Source organism: Acanthochromis polyacanthus, chromosome 8 (genome assembly GCF_021347895.1).
Source record: "Acanthochromis polyacanthus isolate Apoly-LR-REF ecotype Palm Island chromosome 8, KAUST_Apoly_ChrSc, whole genome shotgun sequence".
Lineage (NCBI taxonomy): Eukaryota > Metazoa > Chordata > Actinopteri > Pomacentridae > Acanthochromis > Acanthochromis polyacanthus.
The window spans coordinates 20,729,647-20,753,630 of NC_067120.1; the positions used below are offsets into that span (position 1 = coordinate 20,729,647).

A 23,984-nucleotide genomic window follows, 5' to 3' on the forward strand; every position below is an offset into this window, starting at 1 on the left:
ACGGCATGCCTCGAAGCATTGCAGTGTGGGCTTTACAGTAGAAGTGACGGGGAGTATTAGGATGTGACAGCTCCAGTCTGAACAGGCCCACGTTTGTGTAACAAGCATTAAAATCTGGTGAAACAACCAAGCCTATATTTTATTTTGAAAAACAAGACTGTTGCTTTAGTTCTTCATGACGTATTGTTATTTAAAAGTCTTTCAATTGTCTTAACATTAAATATGTGTATTTATAAAAAAAATATATATATAATATCCTCATTTCTAAGCCTGTTTTATGAAGTTTGCATGTGTGAAGTAAATATATGAATTTCTGCTCAGACTCCCGCTTCTTATCTTGTGGGCTTTGAGAAACATCGTGCCATTAGTTTTCGTTGTCCAGCCTCTTTATCAGCGCGACCTCTAATTGCTCGGCGGCATGGTTGATTTTGAAGCTAACCAGGAGCGATGTCATCCCTCTGCTCTTGCTACAATGGGGCTCATTGGATTAGGTTCGAGCAGGCTTTGTTAAAAGCTGGTGCAAATCTAATCAAGGAAGAGACCTCAATTATGCTTGCATGTACTTAAATGATCAGATCACTAAAAATGGAGGAGGGGGTCGGCCAGTGTTGGAATGCAATCAGCAGCCATTAAGGCCAGTTAATTTTAGCTGATGGCAGCTTTAAAATGAGATGCGGGATATTTACTGTAATGAGGATACTGTAATTATGAGGATGTGATGTTGTTGTTCGTGAGCAGCATTCAGGGTCAGTCGAATGGGAAGCTGACACATGCCTCTTAGAAACAGGTGTTAGCATTTCAGAAGATCTATTGTTGCAGAGTTTGTCCTGTGGATCCAGACCGTCCTACTTTCCACCTACACAGTCAACACTCCATTCAAACGCAAGCTATTTAAAAGCCCACTGTTTTTAATGAAGTGTTGAAAGAAGCCAAACAGCTGAGAAAAAAAAGCCTCCTTCCAGCTACGGCATGTTGAAGAATGTGAAAAGGTGAAGAAGCATATTGTTTGGAGAGAATAATACGCTGGATCACCATGATCTAAGGACCAGGTGGCGTCTCCTGTAGCCCAGAGCACAACAGCTGAGATTGACCCTGGCCTCTGACCTTCAGCACCCATGACAGTTAAAACAGGAAGCTATTATCCTGGATGTCAGCGAGTCTGGTGGCATTCCTCAACAGGAGTCCTGAGGTCTGGGCAGATAGCAGTTGTCACCAAAGAAATGAGGAATAAAAGACAGCAGCCCATATATCACAGTGCACATGAACGCAGTTGGAAGCACGCTCGCAGAATACACACAAGCTGGGTTTCTGTCCAACTTTTTTATTGCCAGTTGTGAAAGCTGAGTGGAAACTTGCTCATACAATCACATAAAACCTTTGACACTTGTTTTTTTTTTTTTAATCTGTAAAGACATTCTTAAAACCCACTGAGTGAATAATGAAAGAGTTTCTTCATTTCACAACAGTTTAAGACAAGGTTGTTTGTTGAAATATTGTTAAATATTGATGCAGAATGTTGTCGTCTCCATGAACAGATGTTGCAACTTCATGAAATATTTCTAATTGTTTCCGCATATGTGATGTCTGGCTTTTCGAAAGGCTTATTTGCTAATGGAAGTGCATAATATTACAGTTTTTTAATTTACAGTTATATGTTTTGTGCTTTTTTAAAAAAAAAATAAACAGACAGGCACTATTGTTTGCAGCATTTCATCGTTATAGGTTGTAGATCAGAACAAGCTCTCCTCAGAAATGAAAAGCGGCTGATTGCAGAGTCCAGTGTCACTGCAAAGCAGAACTTGATACGCATTTACTCTCATTTCAGCTTAACATTTTCCCCGCTCTCCTCCAGGTTTAGTCTTGCCAGTCTGCCTTGTACTGCAGTTCCCTGCACTGCCAAGTCTTTCTCTAGGCCCGTGGTGTGTGTTATGTGCTCTCTACAAAGCATCGGCAAATTCTGTCTCTTTGAGCAGCTGACCATCACTCAAGGATCACAATCACTAAATAGTACATTAAGTGAACGAAGCACTGAAGATGCGCCATTGAAGATCTTAGGCAGTCTTCAACCACCTGTTTTTTATATATTGTAGGGACACAGTCTTCTACTCAGTCAGTGCTTGCAACTGAGAACTGATTTAAAAAAGATCATTTCAGGTAGCGATTCATCTCAATTCTGACTGAATTGTTCGCAAACAACATAACACTGATCTGAAGGTTACCAAAAAAAAGTGTTTTGCGAGTAGTCACTCAAAGGTTAAGTTGCACTGACAGAAAATTGGAGATATCAGTGTGATTCTCTCTTGTTGGGGTGTTGAGGGAAAGTGATGAAGACAAGTACTGACTACAGGATGTCTCCTAATCGTACTTTATCCATGCATCACTACTGTACTGTACTTACATCATGTTGAGAAGATGTTTCAGAGCAACTTTACATCTCCATTCACACTCTCACCTGGTATGTACAGTATATCTTACATATATATAAATAAGTCTGGGTGTGTTATGTAAGACATTTGGGAGCAGCTGCACACACATAAGAAACACTTGTGGCACATACTCAAAACTGTCTGCTTTGCATCATGCCACAGGACATGATACTTGTGGGATGCACTTTAAATGGTCGTTTAAGACATACACAATAAGAATATGTTTAGGATATGACTCCAAAATGATTTTATTCACTAACAACAACTAAGAAGAACTTTTATGGGGAGGATTGAACCCACTCCATCTACCCACTCGCCACCACTGTCCACTGTCGTGTGCATCCTCCTATTCCATCAGTTTTTCATCTAAAACATTACTAACATCCCAGTTCGATTCCCAGCCAGAGGCCTTTGTGTTTGTCCTCCTCACCTCTCACTCCTTTCATTTCCTCTCTGCCTCGATATTGTCCAATAAAGGAGTAGATGCTTCTCATTAAAGCCGTTGCCAGTTGGACAAGATCAAAAATAAAGATCAAACAAGTTCACCAGAGAAAGTCTGTTGAAGATCTCTCAGCAAAGATCAGAGTCCACAGTGATGTGGAGGAGCTGACCAGCATGCACCAGTTGATAACCGGTCACACTCTGAGGAGGGGTGAATGTGTGTGATGGCCTCCATGTGGAGCAGAGTGTTGCCGAAAGATATCACATATTCTTTTGGCCTGAAAAATCATAGGTTAAAGTATAGATCCACTGTGGGTCCGCTCTCCTACACCTCCCTCCTGTCTCACTCTGCCTGCTCATCTAGCTTGTGCATTACCTCATCAGAGGAGGATCTGCCTAAAGCCGCAGCGGTCGCACAACAGACAAAAGCGCTCATCTCCAGGAAGCCGCTGCCGCTGCCTGTGGTTTGGGATAGAGGAGAAGAGAGGGGAAAAAGTGACTCAGCCCCACGGCTCCTTTCTTCTTGCTGCCGATTTAGGGATAAACGGAGGGATAAAGCACAGGGGGAGATAATATTTAGAGCAGGCCCCATTTCAAGGGCAATAGAAGAGAGAAAGTGGGGTATGAGCTTGGGTGGTTTGGGAAGTAGCCACAAGGGTCGGTCTATACTGTTACTGGCAGAGGGCCTCGCACCATGGACTTATGTGTAAGTGGGGAGGAACTGCTGCTGGCTTGGCCCTGCCTTAAAGCCTCGGCCGCTGCAGCTCCACGAGCCTCTTCAAAGCAAACCAGATGGGCCTCAGACTGGATGTTGATGAGGCATGAGTGTGCAAAACACAAACATGCATGCAAGCACAAACACAAATAAATTGATGCAGACGCAGCCTGACAAACAACTAAATGCATAACATACAAGCATATGTACTTGTTGTGATGAGCTGGTGAGCTGGCATGCATGAATGAATGCTGCGACTTGAAGTCTGGCCGAAGCCAGATCCCTGGAGTTCATTTCTCTTTTCCCACCGCTAAATGAGTCCTGCACCGCAAACCTTCAAGGCATGCGGCCCAATCCAGACCTAAGCGGACATTTCATATGTGTGGACAAATCAGATCAATTAACTAAATGTCCAAGCTCAAGGGGACATAATAGCTCGCTGTTAACATAAGGTTAAGCACTGAGAAACGATGCTAAATTTTGTCAGACGCTGCCCATTAACTGTAACACAGTGAAGTTCTCATACAAAGCTGGAGTAAAAAGGAGCCGAGCAGAGAGGGGCATTGTTTTACAGGAGCCAAACCGGTAACCTCAGTGGGTTCATTAGCTCATTAGCTCATTAGCGTACCACAAATCATCCCAGCGGCTGCTTGCTGTCTGGTCACTTTTCTAATTCTTAGCAAATGACTGCTATTACAGCGACCATGTGTAACAACAGAGCTCCACAAATAGGGCTGTCATTTTGCATAAGGGAGCTATTTATTGTAACTGCAGCTATTGCATTTTGTTTTACACTATAATATTTAGGACTTGCAGGTTTAGAGTTAATGTGTTTCTCAGGTAAAAAAAAAAACCTGATCTGTAAATGTCATAAGATTAACACACTGTGTAAATTCACAGTTAAGTAATACTAATCTAAATAGAAACAAAAAAAAAATCTTACTTCTCTACACTGTGAAGATAAGCAATAGTCACATTTAGCCAGCTATCTGTTGATTTCAGAGACACACCCTTTCTCTTCTAATGAAAGCCATTAGAAACATATTGTAAGTTAAGGCTTTGACTTTGCCAATCGACCAGCTCACAGCACCCTTTTCCTTCCCAAAGTCCTGTGAAACAAAGATGCCATAAATTCTTGCTGTCACGAGAGCATTGGTACCCTCTAAAGGCTGTAATTTTGTTAGGAGGGTCCACTTGTCATCTTACCGCTATGTTATTAGATTTGAAAAGCAATCGCATGTTAAAAGACACAATAATGTGATTTCAAGTTCCAAGATGAACTGATGAAATTATGGGAGTTTGATGGGATTAAAAATGAGCCTAAGTGGTCAGGTTTTCCCTAATCTTGTCGCAATTACTTTCTTCAAATGCAGCAAAATTTGTTTATAAATTATATTCCGTGGAAGAATTTTTAAAAAAACATCTATCATCACTTCGTTACCACTTCGCTCCCTAAGTTGCTCTAGATAAGTGTTTACCAACCTTTTTTGACTTGTGATTTCTTGAATCAAAGCTGTATTTAATTGCAACATCTTGTAAAAGTTTTATCAGTGATCAATTAAATCGGAGGGACTTTTCCTCTTCGGGTTGTGGTAAATACTTTCAGAAGGATGAAAGCATAAAAAAACACCCATAAATCTATAAGGAAAAACAGCAAGCGTGTTAAGAAATTCTGAAAAAGTAAAAATTTTCCTCTGCAGCTCAAGTGTGTTTACTCTGCTTATCCTGTTCATGATCAACAGCCCTGCGATTAACTGTGTGACCCTGTAAGGTTGTCCTGACCTCGAGGTTGGGAACCACGACTCTATAGTGTGTCAGGAGATGACGTGTACGAGCCGAAGATCATGTCTTTGAAACTGAGCTCCCTGACAACCAGCAGGACGCAGATCATCTCCGACAACAAAACACTGGAGCTTCTCTGTCCTGTCTGTGAGCGAGATGCCAGGGAGAATCACTCCTGGGCCACTTGTTGACCCAGGAGTGACACAGCTCAAGGGCCACAACTAGAGCCTTAATAAGTGCTCCTAAACAGGGGGATTAGCCAGATGGTCAGATCACTCTTTTCTCCAACCTCTCCCATCTGTACATTTCATGTCTCCCGTCTCTGGTGAAACCATCGAGATCGGCCACTGCGACCTCACCAGCTTAATTTGGGCTAGTGTTACCTACAGCACTATTTGACTCCAGATATAATCTTTATTGCTCGCAGAGAGAAAGTCCATTAAAAGGCATACTGTAGGTCCCAGCGTTGAAAGGTTCCTGGAGTGATGCCTGTGAGAGCCTTTAAAAGCCCCCTTTCTTCACCCAAGTGAAAGCAGCTATTGAGGGTCCACAGGGCAGAACACTACCCAGAGTGGAGGTCTGCATTTGCTGTGAAACAAATCAAAAGCGTTCTGTATGTGCCGATGGAGGGGTGAGAGGTAGCGGGCATGCACAGAGTCAGATCCAGTTTTGCTAACATGGGCTAACACACACATACTGCACTTTGCACACTCCTCAGCTAACACAACCGCTGGTGCAAAACGTGGCGTGTTCAAACATCAGCAAGAGTTGCTCTGTTCTGCACTGCTGCAACAATGATGTGTTTTCTGTGAGAGCTTATTATCTGCCTTTTCATGGAAGCAATCATCCAAAGTGCCAAACAGCAGCACAAAAAAAAAAAAAGAAAAGAAAAAGTGAGCTGTGTTGGTGCACAAGGAGAGATTTGTCAGTAGTATCAGTCGGTGAAGGAAACTTACAGAAATAAGAGACTTCAGCTCCAACACCCTCTTCTCACTTGTGGATGAGTTTAAAATTCATGAACGTCACCTAGAAAAGAACAGGAAAGAGAAAGAAATTGCGTTTTTATGGTCGTGATGAAGATATCTCAAAGGAAAAGCATATTTTTTCTACAGTATGTTTGCCATCACTCGATTAATTACACGGTTAGGTCACCAAAATTACCAAAAAAAAGCATATTTGACCAGAAAATAGCTATTTCAAGGCATAGGTTGGAAAAATTTTATGTACAAATATGGACACATTTTAGTAAGCACAGGCCAGATTTTCACACCATGCCAACAGACTGAGGTTTGACAAAGTATGAAAATTTGAATTGGAAGCTGTTCTTGGAGCCCAGTGAACACACTCAGCCCACCTGAGAGTCCTCTGTAGCGGATGTTCGAGACATTACAGAGGTCCTGTGTGAAAGACACAGAGGATCAGTGTGTTTCTCTCACAGCACTTTCACTGCACAAACAACGGCACACACTCAGCCACACAAACGCTAACAAACGACAAACAGCGTGATTCTTGTACGCAGCTTTGAAGTTGAAAAATTGGCCACAATCTACCTTAACACAGTTAGTGATGCCTGATCATTTCTTTCAAAAATTGATTACATTTAGAACAGGAAAGAAATTTTTCCTCATCAGATAGTCGTCATGGCATTTTTGGGCTTACTGGCTTCATCAGATCGCTCCGAGCCAACCTGGGGACAACCTTATTATAGCTTCACTCGCACACAAGCGCACACTACAAACAGCCGTTTGCTAAACCTGGGGTCACAGAATGCAAATAATAGCATCAAAGAGGTCAAGCTGCCGCTAGAGCGCTTTGAAGGTTCCGTGATCAGGATGGGACGTCCCTTACTGGGCCCCAAATTAAGGGAGGATGGGAGATAGTCTTAATTGAGAGTGGGAGGTCGCTAATTTAAGAAAGAAAGACGTGAACTGGGTGAGGAAAGACTTAAAGAAAGAGCCTGTGCTCACCCAGACGAGCAACAAAACACACCGCGGCCGCGTTTCTTTGACACTAACGCAGCATCTAAGTTGTACAAAGAGGGCAATACAAACATGCCTTTGATTCCACAATTTGAGGCTAATTGAGAACAATGAAGAAAAAAGCAAACACTGGGTGTGTATGATCTTTTATTTATGTCTTTAATCAAGCAAATGATTTTCTCTTGGATGCATTTTTTCTCTCAGGGCACAATTAGGAGCAATTCTGACCAGAGCAGCTCAAAGGCTTGTACACTAAGAAGATCTGATAATAATAATGATAACAAATAATCAGCAAAAACACACTTCAGTGAAACATCCCTGCAAACACTTCGGCAAGATGCAGCTCTCTTGCTCTCCCTGTCTTGCTCCAACTAAATGTGAAAAGCCAACAATTCAAAATGCCACCTTTTCGATCAAGTGACTGCGAGCTGGATTCCCCTGAGCACCGTTCACACTCTGCGGCTCTCGCTGACCCGTCTGAACACGTTCCAGATGTCTGCAGAACCAGTTATTCTGTTTCCTCTCCTTCTTTTCAACCACCTCTCTCTCTCTCCCTCCCTCCCTCTCTCCCCTCCATTGCTCTGCTCCACACGCCCTGCCACTCATCTGCAGATGGCAGATCCGACACCTGGAGGATGCTGGGTAATCAGAGAGACAGCTGGCTGCCCAGTAGAGGAGAGCTGCCTCAACACACACACACACACACCCTCAGCAAAAGCCTTGCATTCAAGCATACTCTTGTGTCACACTGGTATGCATGTTTTCTGCACACATCAGCGCGAGAAACTTGTCTGCATATACTGACATGTACATGTATGTAAATACTCATTATACTGTATGCAATAGTAATTAATGTACTGTATGCAGGATTGTGCAGGAGTTTGAGTATAGTTTTTAATACATTCTTCAGTAGATTTTCAAGCTCCTGCATGTGCATATGAACCTTCTGTGTTCTGCAACATTAACACAAGACATCAAGAGACAATGCAATGTATAGCAGTAGTGGAGCTCTAAAAAAAAATTGTGTTTGATACAGAAAAAGTAGTTTGTCTCTTGTGCAATACACTGATATGAAGTTTACTGAGCTGAGTATCACTGTTATCAATTCGACCTCTTTTGCATTTGATTCAAATAAGAACTTCAATTTGTTCTTTTTTCAAAAAAGACCCTGCACACTTAATTTACTGATAAGATTTTCCTGTATTTATTGCAACATTTAAGTGTTAGTCACGCTCGATTCTATGACAATGCGATTTCATATAGGCAAAACAGACTTCTGAACTCCATCACTCAGTTACTGATCTCTGCAACTAGTCAACATTCAAACAGACAAATAGAGTCCCGCTAGAGTCTCAGGCATAAATCCCATTCCTACTTGTTTTGTTTTTGTTTTTTTTTGGTTCTTTCTCCTTCTGTAGCCCCCTGGCATGTCCAAATATTGCTCCTCTCCTCCACCTCTGAGGAGGGGTGGGGGGCTGACATGGGAGAACCAGGCTATAAAGCCATTCTAGGCTCCTCCTGACAACTGTGGGAAGTAACAGCTACCTTTTTGGCCCACTGTCCAACAGCTGTAAAATGGCACATGTTACCCTACCGTTGAGCCAGCTGCAAAAAAAAAAAGAAAAAAAAAAAAAAGCAAAACACCTGTCTGGAAAAGAAACTTAGAACAGCAGAATGCCGGAGATCTGCCATTGGAGAAGAAAAGCTGTGACATCCAAATATTACAGACAGTAAGAAGGACGGTGAGTGATATCGTGCATGACAACAAGATACACTGTATTATGTTCACAGTGAGGCCTGCACCTGCACAATGAATGCATGCATTCACGCAACAAAATATGCACAGTCCCAAATGTTGTCTTGTTGCAGCTGTCAATGCCACTTGTGCAGACGCGGACACACTGGAGTAAGAACAATGGAACTCTATTAGACAGAAGCTCTCTCAATGAGCTTAGCTCCACATGGGGCTCTGTGCTGCCACTTCCATGTCTGCACCATAGGAAACAGAGTATGGCTCCAGCTAATCATATGGGCAATTAAACCAAAATGAGCTTCACCTGACCCATAAATGATGAGCTTGTAGCCCACGCTGACTCTCAGAGGACTGCTGGCCATGTTGTACTAATGTATCTGTGATTATTTCTCTGTATTCTCACTCATGGCCTGTAAGCAAGTTATGAGTTATGAGTGCTGAGAGATGACAGTTAATGGCATTTTTTTTGTTCCCATCCTCGAAGAGTGACATCCAAAATGCTGGAGGCATGTTTAAAACAAGCTAGTTAGCATGACATGCTGTCTGAGCATGTCTGAATGCAAAGGTGCTTATTGTTTATCTGATCAAATGAATCAAGTCGGGCTTGCCTCTTAAGCCGAGTACACACAGTCATTTAAAAAAAAAAGCGGGTGTGATTGTCAGTCTGTCAGTTACAAAAAATGTGCAAAACTTTTTAGAATTGTTCGAAGCATACTGGCCTCCTTTATACAACATAGATGGAGCAGGTTGGTTGACTGGGGTTACAAAGGAGTTTGACAAAGCTGAAGTTGGATGTTTGCATCTGGCATTCCACGTGTGGTTTCAGTTTAGGCTGCGAAAACACTTGGTTAAGGTCAGGGAAAGATAATGTTTCGTGATTATGTTGTTAAAAAAGACAGGGTTGAAGACGTGCATGTGGGTGGGCAAACTGCAACAGAATACGTTTAAAAGTGGAACAAGGGAAGGGGATGTTTGCATGAATGAAAAGCCTTTGTGTTTCCCTTCACAAAACGCCTAGGTGAACATTAGAGAAGCTTAAGTGACAACATGTATTCTCTCGCAGGTCGCTGTTAACATGAAATATTGCTAAAGTAAGGGGTGAGAAGGAGGGAGAGGGATGGTAGGGGCAAGCGCCGGCACATACATCTAAACCTCACCCCTCTGCTCACTACCCTTAGGAGATTACATTATGGTGCTCACTATTGTCCCAGCTCTTCAAGACAAAGCCTGTTCCACTGTGCAAACAGCGCGCCTTGGAAAGATTGTAAAAACAAGAGGTGAATGTCAAAGGCAAAAGTGAATAGGATCTCTCCCTTCTTTTGTCAAGCTGGTGAGGTATGCACAAACACATCGCTGCGTGACAGAGAAGAAAGGACGGCCTTGTGAAGGAAGGAGCCGGAAAAAGTTGGAGCGTCTTCGCATGAAAAGGCCAATACCGTGAGAAGTTGCCTGCCTGACTCCTGGGTCTATAGAAAAACCCCTCCACAAGTATTTGGATGAAAGACCCCCAGAACACACAGAAGGCGTTATGCTAAAGACAAAACGCAAGGCCTGGAATGATGACCTATGGCTGCCAAGAACATAAAGGTTGTAAAACAGTGTCTAAAAGGAAGAAAAACCAAAAAGGGTAAAAAAAAAAATTATTAAAAATAAAAAAATACAATAGTACAAAATAACATTCATCAAGGCAATAAATTTTCTTCATTTACTGCAAAGTGATGTCAGATGTAAGAAGAGCAGCCAATCTCTGCTGGGCTCCACTGTCCCAGCCTAAAGTCAACCTTGTCACGACCCAAACAAGGCTTTAACTGTCAGGGGCAATTAATGAGGGCGACCTCAGCTCCCTCTAATTTACAAGGCCAGCGCCAGCCTGTAATTAATTGCTGCGTGCATAAATGTAAATGAGTCCACTGGGGAAGCAGAGAGAGAAGAAGAAGAAAAAAAACGGCTGTCAGGCCAATATTCCAGCGGGGAGCAATCTGCGAGAGAGGGAAATGATTTAGAGGACAGCACACAAATCTGCTGCTCCGTAAAACACGAAGAAGCTGAATGTGAGAGGAGACTTGTTGAGATGGAGGAGGTGGTCGTCAGGAACGCTTAAAAAAACCAATTGAAAAAACTGTGGTGGCAATAAATATCAACTGTTTTATTTCAATCTTCTCCTCCCCCGTATGTCTGCAATTTGTATTCATAAGAGAAATCAAACGCACAGTTTATCTCATCTGCCAGAACCTGAATCCCCCATCCGGCGCTGCTCTCACTTGTTACGTTGTGGTGGCATGTTTTTCTAAGTAATTAATGTATATATTTCGTATAAGCAAACATTTATTGAGGGTGAAGTCTTTTTCGGTTGCTTTGTTTTTCCACTGTTTCGTGTATTTTTGTTTCTGTGTTCACAGCTGAAGCAGTCCTCTTGTCTGCTGAAGGTCTGTAAAGATTAGTCCAGTAGAGTGATTTCTTGACTAACAATTCTTGACCTGATATCCACTAATCTGCATTTCTCCATGTTTTGTCATATTTTGACGCTGTTCACATTTTATGTCCCTTTTCTATCTACAGTTGTTAGTCATCAAAGGCTTTTTTTCTTTTCTTTACTTGAATAATCCTGGAAAAGTTGATGGATTAACACACGTACACACATATGTACACACACACACACACACACACACATTCACAGCTGTCCCAATACAACCCTGTGGGAAACAGAAACAACTTTACAGGTGGAACGGAACACTTCAGCAGATTTTAATTAAATGAATCAAGTAGTGACAAGAAAATGTAAAAACTATTATATGCATTTGGAAAATGATAACTTGAGATTTGTCGGATGTTTTGTTCTCTTTTAGCCGAAACACTCCCTCTATCACCACCATCATTATCTTGTGCCTTATCCTCCAACAAGAGTCATGGAGCTGCACAATTACAAAGAAGAGGTAAACTCAAAGAGAGGCAGGCAGAAGAAATATGTAATCATTTATGACGACTACAATAGCAGCTGTCATTCATAAATCTCGTGCACAAAGGGCCTCCTCTTAAGTTCCTTTGTGTGCACCAAGAACAAACAGGTACAGAGCATTGTCCATAAAAACCTGTACAAATGTGAGGAAAACACATGTGAAATCCACAAAGTGTGGGTCACAGCAGTGACACATAAAGACACAGGCGTACACACACACTCGGAGGCCCTGCAGCAGCCACAATAGCGTCTTTATGACATAAGCTCCTTTTCACTACAGTGCTTTACAAAGGCAAATGAGATTTTTCCTATAGCAGGCCTCCAGCAATAACAATTGACATCACAGGCCAGCCTACGTATGTTTCCCATATTTAACAGGGAGACACAGCGTAAGCTCCTTGAGAATGAGACTAAACAGCTTGCTGAGGCAGCACTTTTCCCTCCTGCAATGGCAGGAACCATCGACGTGAGGGACCGTGGCGATAGGCCATTTTATTTGGTTACACATCGGGCTCGAGCCAAGACAAATTAACTACCTCTAACAATAAAGTAGTGCGATTGGCCTGATTGGTTGTTTCCACTGTTGAATAATCGCAGACGGAACAATAAAACAAGGTTTGCTCCAAAAGTGTGCCATTGACGTTGAATGCACAATAAAAAACGCACAGCAGGTCGCCCCATGAAGTGCTTGTGATTCTCGTCAGAGGGCTCACACCTCACAGAGCTGCTGCTACCATTAAGCATATCTTGTGTTCTTCTTGTGTGTGAACCCCTCTGGTGCAAATGTCAGCAGGCAACGATACCGCTGTCTGTCCGACCATCTAAAGTGTGTTGGACTACGAGGGGGAAACCTGAGGTCTGAGCCCAGTCAGCTCGATATCTGAGCCAGCGCCACTCCCCTTCACACCCCGTCATCTCTGAGCACCACACTGCTAATCCAACAGCACGTACAGAACATAGCACGCCATATACAAATGGGCAGGAGCCAGGAGCCTGTCATGAGTGTGTCATTTATAAAAACGTTCATGACATGAGGAATGAAGCCGATGCGTGTGTGCCATGAGGACAGGCTGCTGTCAGAGCCCTCCATAAAGAGCTACTTTTCTATTCTGAGCCTCACAGTCGATATCCAGCCTCATTCTCTCTTTCTCTTTTTTCTTCGCTGTTGTCTCTCCCGCTCCACTGTGAGCCCAAACATTCACCACCATCTCATGATGACAACGGCTCGATTAAAGACTTCTTTACGGCTTGGAAACCATGGCAACGCCCTGTGTAGACAAGCTGGCTGCCGACCAATTGGATCGGGGCCTTGGCTCGGTGGGTGGGACCATGTTATCCTGGCCCTCACTACTTCACCACAGGATCATTTCAGAGGCCTCGCACCCCGAACCCTGCTACCACGCCCCATTACTCCAAACCACTACGAGTGGCAAAGTGAAGGTTACCCAGCCTGCTTTTAGAGCCGAGTGACGCTTCTATAGATGGGAGGAACAGGAAAGAAACAAACTATAAAAGCAATGTAAACACGAGCTCCGACTCGATCGCAGTATGATCGTTTGCAGTTGACGTCTGTTCAAACTTTAAGGAAAGTGTGATCTCTTTCCATGTGTTTGGCCAGGTGAGACCAATGCCAGGAGCTTGGTTCTGCACCAAATAACCATGGGTTCCTGAAAAGGCAAGCGTCAATTTCCCTCCAAGAAAGCTTTGGTGTTAAGAGTGAAAACTTTATTGTTACTACTATATTTTAATCGCCATGGACAAAGGCTAAATTATGAGTAGAGTAAAAAAGAATATGTCATTACTAGAGATTATTGAACCCACCAAAAATGGCATCTGATTTTCAATTTAATAATTCGTGACTGTAAACAGGCAATAAAGTGGCATCTGGATGGAATTTTTGAAGCATAAAGTAAGGGGCACTGCACCATCTTTTAAATAAGATCATGGGAAGGAGGAGATTTGTCAAGTCTAAGAAAATGGTTTGGAAACTGAAAATGGATATGTGAAAACTGAAAGCTGTGAGCGTTTACCAGGGTTTCATGAAGACTCCGAAATGTAGGTTCCAGCATTTCTGGAGCTTCACCCAAACAAGCGAGCTGAAAGTCAGGATATATAAGCTTCTTCCCTTTCAGTGTGTACAATTTATTTTACAATGTGCCTTTCACAACTGCCTGTTTTGCAGTGATTCACCGAATGGAGTACCCCTTTATGCAGTACTGCGGCATGTGTTTATTCATTATACTTCCATTTCTAAACTGAATCAAAGTTGGATACTTGTCTCCTCCACAATTGCTACTGTGAAGGCTACAAATCACTACAAACAGGCCTATGTCTTCTAAATACCACCCAAATACTTCCAATTACTAGCTAACCTTGTTTACCCAGTGCACCAATGTCAGGTAGGTTAACAAATTAAATGAGTAAAAGTAAATTCCCCTTTTAAGGTTTAGACCAAAGAAGGCAGATTAGCTGTGATTCTGCCATATTTTGTTTCGATTTTTTAAGTGCCGTATGCCGTAGAATGTGTGTATGTGTGTGTGTTTGCGTATAAAACGCATGTGTGTCTGCACCGTCCTCGCCAAAGTACACATGCACAGTAGCGTGTGGTTCTGTTTTGTCAGCCGGAGCAGCATTTGCCACTTTCAGCAGCTCCCTCAAAATGATCTCAGAGAAGCTCACGGGAGCAGCACAGGAGGCCTTGTTCCCTGCCACAAACATTTTAGCACGTTTCCTTTTTTTTCTTTTCCATCCTTGGACGTACAAACTCACAAAGCCAGTTCAGAACTATGGCGGCTCTGGTAGCGGCTCAAAAACCGGCAGATAAAGCAGAAAACAACCATCAAATTCACGGGTATAGCACCTGGGAGTGATCCGTGCAACATCAACAGCAGAGTTTCATCAAAAGCTAGTGCAAATAATTTCTATTGTTTGTTTTAACCTGCAGGGAGTGCCGGAGGGGTGGAGTTTATGTGTCATAGCAATTCAGAAACAGCCAGCTTGGCTATCAGTTACACAGAAGATGGGTAAATGTATCTTCAAACACTTCCATTCGATTGTCAAACTTTCCAGCACTTGCACTGTCTTCTGTCCAACCGCACCCATCTGGTTTGTGAGCAGCATAAACTACATGATGTTTGCTAATAACACCCATTCTCACATATTGACTCTGCATTATACTAAGTACACTGTAGTTAAGAGTGTCAGCTATTTAATTAATGAGTCAGTGTTCAAATAATTCCTGATCAACTTCCCTGTTGAGTGATGCAACTTATCTGTAGAATTAAAAACAAAAACCCCAGGAAGTAAATCATCATTTAGGAGTTTAAATAATCCAGAGATTCATCCCAACTCACAAAATGAGCAGAGGGTAATCGTAGGAGGTCCTTTACAAAGAGCTGATGAATTATAGACTTGGATTAAACTGTGGTGAAAATCAATGCTCACCCTATAACCCCTTGACACAAATACTCAAAGCAGAGACAATAGTTCATAGACAGATCACCACCAACACTGTTTCCTATGGGTAACATAAGCTGCACTCCACTCAGTTGTATTATTGGATATAGCAGTGTTTTCACTTTAGTAAATCGAAGCCTGTTTTTTTCTGTCTTTTTTGACACAAAAATGAAGGTAACTATGGCAAATGATAAGGATTTCACTCTGAGGTGGGAGTCACAGCTGTCTACGGATCCTGACAAACAATCTAATATCACCAGGCTTGTCAAGCAACATTTGATTTTGGAGTATCTATGCCTTCAGTATGAATGTGTTAAATTTAACCCAAGAGGAAAAGGCAGACTGAATGAAAAAGTGCAAGAGACCAAAGCAAAGTGGATGGAAGAGGAAGGACTGAAAACCTCCTGGACATGGACACATGCTCGTATGTGATTTCCCTTTTCTGTAAAATCATCAGGAGCAGTGTAATTGCCAAAGCATCTGCTGCCGCTGCTGCTGCAATCCAAGGCCACGACGGCTGACTGACAGATAGAGACCCACTGGAGCACTGGAGCGTCAGTCACCTGGTCACCCTCAAGTCTGGTTAGAAAACACAAAAACTCTGCTATCTGATTGGCTGGATCAAAGAGACCGACCATAACACTTTAGTCCTGTAATTTATGTCCATGAATTAACAGAGAATCAACTGTAATTTTCCAGGAGTCCTTTTATTTTTTTTTTAACCTTCTCTTTTGGCAGATGTTCTGGATAAGCTTAAGGGGACGGTCAAGTGCGGCAGAGAAGAAGAGAGGTTGAATTATGTCTTTACAATGAGTCGGCCTCCTCAAAGTGAAACAATAAAGTTACAGTGATGGGATTTACATAAGCAAGCAGCAATGAATAACTTGTGAGACTAATCGCTTTTGCATGCAACATAAGAGAATATAAAGAGTCTGTTTAAAATATTCTGTATTTCTGTGGAGGCAATAATTAGACAACGTTCCCTATTCAGATTTAGAAAAGAGCGTTGACATTTTGGAACTAGTTAAATCAGCATCTGACTGTGCTGCTTTTGCATGTTTATAAGATTTCATAAAATCAGTCTTTGGCTTTTTCATTACTTTCAGTCTTAATCTCCAACTAAGCTGTTATATTTTTTTAAAAAAAACTGATTTAAACTGTATTTTGGGACATTTCATCATAGTGCTCAGATTGAGGTGAAAATTGTAATGCTTCCAAAAAAAAGGAGGACTTTAATGTGACCACGTGCAAAATAAAGCATCTTCCATCCGCTCTGGTTCTTGTCATTTTTTTTCACAGTGATAGTTGCTTCCTCGAAGGATGCATAAACAAATCTTCACCTGGCAAAAGCACTTTCGAATTAAAGGAAAATTCCACCCGGCCAGCTTTCTATGTGCGTGTGCCATGAGTTGGATTCCTTCAGTGCCTTCCAGGGTTTTTTCTTTATTTTAGTTCATTTAATAAATCCCAAGAAGGACTTTCAGCAAAATAAAGAAATGTCAGCTTTTGGTTTTCGAGTGCGTGATGATGAATTTTTCCACTTGAGAAAAGGCAAGAGTGCAGAGAGCCCGTTGCTGCCGGTTGTCATGCCAAGGAGTTCAGAAAACAGAAAAAAGCGACATCACGAATGACTTTCATTGCAAATAAGCATAGTAGAAGAATAAAAAAATTAAGCAGTTTAGGTTTAATGTGGATTCAAGCCACCTCTTGTTATTTTTTTCTCCAGGCAGGATGCCAGGTTTGTGTCTGTGTTAACAGTGAAGCGGTCATTTGTCAAAGGCTCTTGTGTAAACCATACATTTATAAATCTTTCTCAGTCCTTTGCAGGTACATAATAGCCATTGTTCATGTAGCAGTCATCAGAAGACGCACGCCCTGATACACAAAGAAAGAAAAGAGAGAGAAAACAGCCGAAGAAGAGGAAGAACTTAATGAACTTGAGCTGCTCTGTGCATCAAGATGCCAAAAATGTTTGAGTCGCTGTGAATCGGGGGAGACTCTACGATGCTGAACAAAGACTAAATACTGAACGTAAAGATGTGAAATGAAGAGAAAGGACGAGAGTGCGTGCGTGAGGAGGGGATGCTGTTGTCATTAGGAGCTGGTGTGTCAAGTAAGCTCCCATTCTGAGCTTTGTAATTGGATGGTGGGGAGCAGGTGCTGGAGAATTTGCAGTAGAAAGGAAAGGTTACCCCGATCAGCAAAAAAAAAGAAAGAAAAAAAAAAGAGGAGAGAGGAGAATGAAGATGGCGCCCCGTTATTTTCCGCTCTGAGGGAAAATGAAAAAGCTGCTTCCAAGGTTATGTGGTGGAGTACAGTGGAGGGATGCACGGAGCAGGACGTCCACCCAGCAGGGCATCCACTCCCACAGAAACACATGCATGCATGCTTCTGCTTGGATGTATGCACTGGATAACACAGGCCGCCCACTCAAGGCAAGGGCTTACCTAAAGACGCACACACAAAGGCTTGTACAGTATGCACGCCGAAAGCACAAAGACATGCATGCATACGTGCGTGGCCCATTCACACACTCACACGGCACATGCAAAGACACAAAAAGTCAGTGGAAATATACATGGGCACAATTAGTCACACATTAGTCAGATTTCTTTGTCGACACTCAGAGAAACACAAAAGATGTCCACAAACACATGCGTAAACACGAGCACGCATGCATACTGTAAGCACAAACACACCTCAGCTTGCATTGTGGTTGAGAAACTTGTGGGCATCTGCCAGCATGCTTCAAGTGCTCATTCTCCGGGGCCCCAACCTTTCTTTTTCAGCAGCAACACTGCAATTTGGGTGTGCCGTTGGGCCAGAGATAAGTATAGGCTGACTAATATGCACTTAGGACCCAGGGAGAAATACTTAGGGCTAAATGTTTAATTTGTGTTTGTACAACACATGTCCAATTTGGGGGCTGGTGTCTTTTTCAAAGAGCCCGACAACAAATAATTAGGACTCTCCGGATTGGCCACAAGCTTAAAATGGCGGCGCGACGGTTTTCCGATGAAGGTGAATGGCATCCTCAAAAAGACAACATATGGAAGCGCTTAAATGTGCAACACCGTGGTCAGATGGAAGATACATGTTTTGCTCGACATGCAGAGTAAATAAAACAACAGTGCCGCGAAGGGGGTTTGGTGCATCCTCAAAGCTCCAGTCAAATCAGGTTTCTTTTTCACATCAGAGTACAGTGAGAATCTGAGAAATACAGAACTCAGTCTCAAAAGCCAAAACATTTCTCCTCTTTCGTCTTCTAAATCGCCTTCTCCGGTGCTGTCAGATCCCTTAATATTTACTGTTTGTCTGAGGAGCCCCTGTGCATCGCTCCGCAGCAAAAGGCCTCTCAGAGTTCTATGAATTATATGTGGCACATTAGGATAACATGTGAGCGATGGCTACGCTGCTAAGTATAAGAATCAGATCCTGAGGTTAGAACTGCATCGCTCTGCTTTAACGCCAGTGTTCATATTTTTAGAGCTTAACGTTGAGGTGAAAAAAAGACAAATTGAATTTGATATTTTCAGAGCAGAATTTGGTCCAAAATAAATGTCTTGTCATGATTTTTATTAACAGATAAACTTTGGTTTGATGCTGCAAAAAGGCATGAGAAGAATGAGGGAGGGATGGAACCAGAAAATGTAATTTGCCTACATCATAGGAGACCATCCTAAAAATAAATAAAAACATTATAAGTGAGGAGACAGGCCTAAAAATGAAGGTGATAAAATAAATCTGTGGTTGCAATGCACAAAATGGCATTCAATCACATTCACAATGCAACTTATTTGAATTCATTTTATATGACAGGGGGCGATTAAGCAGGATTTTTTTTTTCCAGAAGTGATGGGACATTTTAAGCACGGTACAGAACAGATTTCATGTTGCTGACTGAGGAGTAATGGAGCTCTCAGTGACCGGCCACTGTATTCAGGCTGGTCCGCCTGTTGTCAGCGATGATTCCCACAGAAGAAGAAAAAGAAGAGGAGGAGAAGGGGAGGGGGAAAAAAAAGAGAAAAGCTGCAGGTCTCCCTCAGACAGCGGGGAGAGCTCAGCCATGCAGTCCGGGACAATGTGCTGAATTGGCAGCCTATATATAAGTCTGCCATTTGGACACTCTAATGCCACTTTACCTTATGAGGGAACTTCAACCCGCAGCACCTGCTCCAAACAAAATGCCATAGGAGATCAACTTCAGCGACCCCCCTGCTCGGATTGTTTTTCAGACAGACACTCTCACTTACAAGACACAGAGGCGGGAGGAGGAGGAGGAGGAGGAGGTGGTGGTGGTGGTGGTGGTCTATAAATTGTTCTGCCAGAGTCCAAACAATTAAACAACTTGTTGGAAATTGTGATTTACTGCGCAGGCCTCTGTGGGCATGCCCAAACTGGCAACTGGAGAATCCGTCAAGTCGGGCAGTTCTAACTCTGAATAGAGGAGTGATTTGATGCGCAAACAAAAAACGTGGATGCGTGAAACAATTAGAACAGATGCTGAGAATTTGCGAATTCACAGTAAACTGACAAAGTGATTAAAATGTAGTGGTTTCAGTCATTTACAAATCAACTGAACACTTATCCGGACTTTGCGTTTCCTCTTTAGCGGTTTTTCAAACTCTTTTTTTTTTGTCAAGCATGTGTGATCTTTCTCTGAGTGTTTCTCTAAATGCTTCTTATCTGTAGCCGAGCAGAAGCTTATCTCGGAGGTGTAGCGTGGCTCCGAACACTGGGAACACCCTGAAGTGGCTTTATCGGTGCTCTCCAGGCCGCTGCCGGGCGCCTTGTCCTCCGTTACCCCCTTTTCTCATCCTCACCGTGAAACCCACGACCATCTTCCACACGGGAGGCAACTACAAAAAAAAAAGCCCACGCTGCTTGTCCAAGCAGGAGGCTCCTCGCAGCGGATTAGAAACTGCCCCTGCCCCGCATGGCTCAAGTTCACACACCCGCAATTAAGTTCACACATAAGCAGCGCTGTCACTGCAGCAGCCCGGAGCTGTCAGGTGAAATGAACACTCGTTTCATCGCCCTGCAACTTCAGAAAACACGTGAAGAGAATCATGTAGGAGGGGAAAAAAGAAGAAACTTACAGACTAATTCCTCAACCCTCTCGCCGTGCTGGGACACTGTCCTGTTTTCTCCCGGTATTGTCTCTCAGTGGATCCGTGTTTAGGGCTCCGGGTCTATTTTAATTTATGACTCACGCATTCTGCTAGGGTCAGCCTCCGTGACCTCCAAGGGGGAAAGTTAACTTGGGCCCTAAAGACTCCCCTCTTTGCCCAGCTTTCCTCTGCTCTGCGCTCTATTTCTCTGTAGTGTATTCCAGTGCAGGAGCAGTGTTGGGGAGCGGAGTTTCGCTGCGGGCTGAAATGTGCACGGTGGAGGTGCAGACGGGGACGCGCATGATGACCACAGAGGTCCGGCAGAGCGCGACACCCTCCCGGACAGAAGACTACCGCTGTGTGGCCGCACAGGAAACTACTGAGAGTCACAGCCCACAGACTCCACGGGGTTTAAGTGATGGGGCGACTTTAAGAGCCTTTTGAATCCTTGAAACTAAATTCCAAACTGATGCTTTTAAAGTTCAAGTTCAGAGCTGTGAAAAAGTTTTTAATTTGCTTTCTTTTAAAAATGAATTTTCTCCAAAGCTGGGTTTTTTTGCGCACGATCTTTTTAAACGACTCTCGATGAGTTCTGTATCTATGAAAACACTTTTTGATGTTCAAGAACTGCTTCCCCAATTCGCGTTATTAGTGCGTGACAGTTATGGAGTGGAGGTGACGTTTAGGCTCTGCTTTTATTGCACAAAATACTGGGCATTTTAGATTTGAAATTAACCTTGAACACGTTTAATTTGCATGAAACAAACCACACAGAAGAAGGAGATGGAAATGCACTGAATGACACCTGTTTGGAAATCTGACTGCTGTTCTTGTTGGTGTGGTTTAGTCAAGGAGGACACATTTATTGCTGGATTTAGATTTATTTTTTATACCAAAGTGGCGCAAAATCACAACTTTTTGTGAAGTTTTACGAAACATATCACTCAGTTTGAGGCTGGTGTCACAACAATGAGGTTTTGGTGGGTTTATTCCAAACGTATTATTAAAAGAGAAAATAATCAATATTTTTTAATAATTTCTAATTGCGTGATAGAGTACAACTAATAAACAAATAACTTCAACAGATAGTAAATTCATAAAAAAAGGGTTATTATAAATAGCTGGTTCCTTTATTATAAACTTATTTTACTGAAACTACAGTGGCTTGGTCTATTTTTATGTCGCTCATAATAATAACCATAAATCACTCTTCTTTTTTTTTTTTGTTATTCTTTCTGTTACACTTCGAACACAAAACTTTTCTACAACAACGTCCTGTGAGTTTTTCGGGTCATGGAGGGTCTAATGACGGTCCAGCAGCAGCTTTAAAGAGTGATGCAGCCCGAATCTGCTGCTGTCATCGCTGTTTGTTGTGGAGCACAGACAACCCGAGTGCGCACAGACTTTTGAAAACAAGCAGCCCAGAGGACGCGCCGGTCCCGGAGCTGCAGTCCGCACTGATGCAACAGGACTCCTCTTACCTGCATTCACTTATTCGACATGCGCTGCGTGCTTCTTGCAAGCTTGAAGACTGTTTGGGGCGATGATGTGAGATTTTCGGCGCTGAGAAGAAACAGGAGTCAGTTCAAACAGCTTTCAAATCCCGTGCGTAAAGTCACCATTGCTGGAGCGTGTCGGGGACTTTGGTAACTCCTCTGTTTGCGCTCCGCCGAGGACCGGAAAGTGAAAGAAAACACTTCGGCGTCGCTGTCAGAAGTGACACTGAGCCCGTGTAGCTGACATTTGGAGGGTTTTCAAAAAGTATTTTAGGTTATTTCCCGTCCGGCACTATGTGGAGGTTAAGTGAGAGTGCTGGGCACTGTCGGCTAAAGAGGCAGAGGCAGGATAACCCCTCCTCTCTCTCCCTCTCTCGCTCTCTCTCCCTCTCTCGAGGCTATTTGTCTCTCTCTATCCGTCTGTGTCACTTTCTTTGTGTACATTGTTTAATCAAATAGAAAACATCTTAAATGTTGCTGCTTTACTCGAACTTTTCTTCTCATCTGTCTTCTCCTTTTTCTCTCCATGTGCGCGTGTGTGCAGGCGCGAACCGGTCACCTGCTGATCAGCTCCAATAAAAAAAAAAAGAAAAAAAAGAAAAGAAAAAAAAAGTGTGCTTTAATTACATGGATTTAACTTTGGACTCTTTATTTTTTCTTTTTGTTTTATGTGTCAGAAATCACCCAAAACTGTAAACCACACAAATACTGATGTGGGCAGATTCTTATTCTACACTGATTTAAAAACAAATAAATACATTTTTAATGCGTCCTGCTGGAAAGATTTATCCAATTAAAGCCAAACAAAAGTTTTGGTAGAGCTGATGTGTCCCACGTGTACTCAGGACATTTCTCATCAGTGGTCATTTGTAATTAAAATAATACATTTTTTACAACCAAATTGGTAATGACATTTGAGATCAGGTCTGTGATCAAAAATATTTCGTCTTGTCTTCACTGAAATTTCACCTCTGTTCATTTATTGAGATTCTGGAGTTAATCTTCAAGGGAAAAAATAAGACTTTCTTAGAATTATTACAAGAAAATTATTTGTCACTGCATGACTAATAGACAGATCGCTTTGAGTGCAATTATGGGAATAAGTCCAAGGCTTCTAACAGCTCGATGAATTTGTGCAGAATTGAAGTTTGAGCGTCCTGTCGGAGGTGTGAGCGCTTCTGAGCTCCGTCTCTATTACATTTACTCTGACGCCACCTTTTGGAGGTTTTGGTGCAGGTCATCCTGAAGAAGGTTCACTTTCCAAAGTCCCCACGAAGTGCCGGCTTTTAAAAATAGAATATATGAGGGTGCAAAAGTCTACGTGTCTTCATTTGTATTGTTATACCTCGGACGCAGTTTGGAATCATTTTTGGTCACATGCTGTTGTTCTGAATAGGATATTTCAATACATGCGACTTAACAAATACATCCAGGTTCAAGCTTTAATTTGATTTTGCTTCAGATTGAAGCGGTGATTTTGAGTTATTGAGGTCACTAAAATATACTCCTTAAACTGCAGAATTAGGAGGCAAATTACCATTATTATCAATTATCATTTTTATCCATTGTACATCTTTGTCCTAAGTAGAGTGCCTGTATAATGAGAGTGGCAACATGACGGGTCCAAAAAAATTTGATCACGTGATCTATAGGAGCCATTTTGTTTCCAATTCATGAACGCCGGTTATGCCTGTTCACGTTGTTTACAACGCAGAGAGTAATTCTAGGCCTTTTTGGCTTCATAAATACCTGAAAAATGACGGGCTGTTGTACCTTTGGGTACACAAATCGATCGGAGAAGGGATTACACGTGTTTAGATTTCCCAGGAGTAGTGAAAGAATGAAACTGTGGGAAAATAAAGTCCGGAG

General features: G+C 42.5%; 1 protein-coding gene across 3 annotated transcripts in view; it reads right to left on the reverse strand.

Annotated features, from left to right (window-relative positions):
- Positions 1 to 22,609, reverse strand: part of LOC110956886 (transcription factor SOX-6-like) — a 111,001-nt gene extending 88,392 nt beyond the window's left edge. Inside the window, exons 1-2 of one of the 3 annotated variants that reach the window (XM_051952584.1) lie at positions 22,101 to 22,609; positions 6,321 to 6,390 (exon numbers count right to left, since the gene is read on the reverse strand). The gene's annotated coding sequence lies outside the window, so the exon portion shown is untranslated. Of the gene's footprint in view, positions 1 to 6,320; positions 6,391 to 20,607; positions 20,975 to 22,100 lie in introns of those variants that run through there. The other 2 variants (XM_022202640.2, XM_022202642.2) reach the window with 2 other exon arrangements.
- Positions 22,610 to 23,984: the final 1,375 nt, after the last annotated feature.